The following is a 2,501-nucleotide window of genomic DNA, read 5'->3' as shown; positions in this document are numbered from 1 at the left end:
AGACGGAGTCTCGCTCTGTCGCCCAGGCTGGAGTGCGGTGGCCGGATCTCAGCTCACTGCAAGCTCCGCCTCCCGGGTTTACGCCATTCTCCTGCCTCCGCCTCCCAAGTAGCTGGGACTACAGGCGCCCGCCTCGTCGCCCGGCTAGTTTTTTGTATTCTTTAGTAGAGACGGGGTTTCACCATATTAGCCAGGATGGTCTCGATCTCCTGACCTAGTGATCCGCCCGTCTCGGCCTCCCAAAGTGCTGGGATTACAGGCTTGAGCCACCGCGCCTGGCCTGTGTGGCTTTTATCACTCTTGCAGACATTGATTTCAAAGATATGGCTCTTGTAATTTTTTTTTCTTTCCTTTTCCCACTTTTGGCATTTTGCCAAGTGTGAGTGGTTATGGCATCAGCTGACTTTCTAGCATTTTCTTTTCTTTTTTTCTTTTTTTTTTTTTTTTGAGGCAGAGTCTCACTGTGGCCCAGGCTGGAGTGCAGTGGTGTGATCTCAGCTCACTGCACGCTCCGCCTCCTGGGTTCACGCCATTCTCCTGCCTCAGCCTCCCCAGTAGCTGGGACTACAGGCGCCCCCCAACATGCCGGGCTAATTTTTTTGATACATTTTTAGTAGAGACAGGGTTTCACTGTGTTAGCCAGGATGGCCTCGATCTCCTGACCTGGTGATCCGCCCGCGTCGGCCTCCCAAAGTGCTGGGATTACAGGTGTGAGCCACCACGCCCGGCAACTTTCTAGCATTTTCTATATAGAAGTAGTACAGGGAAAAAACATTAAGACCCTTGGAGAGATTGGAAGGCTATCCTTCATTTTCTGTGCCATCCCTGTCTTGATCATAAATAACATAAACTGGACTACACGTGATCTTAACTGGGCATAGGGTGATTATATATGTGAATTATCTGTGAGAAATGCCTGTCTCTCCTATCTTCCTTCCCCACTTAGCATGTGATTTGTATATTCTTACTTTTCTTTGATTTTGTTTTTTTCTAGAAATGAGGTCTCACTGTGTTACCCAGTCTCAAACTCCTGAGCTTAAAGGATCTTCCCATCTCAGGTGCTTCCCAAAGTGCTGGGATTATAGGCATGACCTACCTCGACCAGCCCGTATATTCTTAGAGATTGCATTTTGTGGGCAGGAAGGGAGGTGAGTCTGGAGCTTCCTTGCCTTCCCTAGGCATGCCATCCTCCAGGAACCTCCACGTGTTCAGCTATCCAAAGTGGCCTGTTAGATTGAAAGAATATGGAAAGCCACTGGGGAGCTGTTCCGCAGTGCACAGGTCTATGCACACTTACCCGCAAAGTCCAAGGAAGCTAAGAGGTTGATGAAGGAGGCTGACAAATCCACTTTCTTAGAAATATTTAATAGGAATTTATGAACAGAAGCCATGTCTGTGCTTGGGTAGTGGTGAGACATGATGGTGGGTCCCCAGGACATTATCCCCTGGGGTAAGTCCTGACCCAGGACTTACCACAGGGAAGGAACCTGGAGGACAATTGAAGTCTACCCTGCGGGGAAAGGCAAGAATACTCAGTAAGGGCAGGGTTTATGATCAAGATTTTTGTTTGTTTGTTTGTTTGAGATGGAGTCTCACTCTGTGGCCAGGCTGGAATGCAGTGGCACAATCTCGGCTCACTGCAAGCTCCGCCTCCTGGATTCACGCCATTCTCTTGCCTCAGCCTCCTGAGTAGCTGGGACTACAGGCAACCGCCACCACGCCTGGCTAATTTTTTTGTATTTTTAGTAGAGATGGGGTTTCACCGTGTTAGCCAGGATGGTCTCAATCTCCTGACCTTGTGATTCGCCCACCTCGGCCTCCCAAAGTGCTGGGATTACAGGCATGAGCCACCGCGCCTGGCCAAGATTGTTTTGATCTAAGGAGAAATTGTGGTAAGTACATGCTCTTAACACAGGAAACAGTAAGATAGAAATCTTAGAGGCATTCCCCAAACTGGGGTTAATCAGAAATCAACATTCCCAGCACTTTGGGAGGCCAAAGTGAGATCATCACTTGAGCCCAGAAGTTGAAGACCAGCCATGGCAACATAGCAAGTGACCCCAACTCTACAAAAAAAAAATTCAAAAATTAGCCAGGCATGGTGGCACGTGTGCCTCTGATCCTAGCTATTGAGGAGCCTGAGGTGGGAGGATCACTTGGGCCCAGTAGGTCAAGGCTGCAGTGAGCCATGTTTGTGCCAGTGCACTCCAGCCTGGGCAACAGAGTGAGATCCTGTCCCTAAAAAATTTTTTTTTAAAAGCAGGCCGGGCACAGTGGCTCATTCCTGTAATCCCAACACTTTGGGAGGCCAAGGAAGGTGGATCACCTGAGGTCAGGAGTTTGAGACCAGCGTGACCAACATGGTGAAACCCTGTCTCTACTAAAATACAAAATTAAGGCCGGGCGCGGTGGCTCAAGCCTGTAATCCCAGCACTTTGGGAGGCCAAGACGGGTGGATCACGAGGTCAGGAGATCGAGACCTTCCTGGCAAACACGGTGAA

The sequence above is a fragment of the Rhinopithecus bieti genome, unplaced genomic scaffold, assembly GCF_001698545.2.
Source record: "Rhinopithecus bieti isolate Rb0 unplaced genomic scaffold, ASM169854v2 scaffold_35950, whole genome shotgun sequence".
NCBI classification, from domain to species: domain Eukaryota; kingdom Metazoa; phylum Chordata; class Mammalia; order Primates; family Cercopithecidae; genus Rhinopithecus; species Rhinopithecus bieti.
This window is presented reverse-complemented; position numbering follows the sequence as displayed.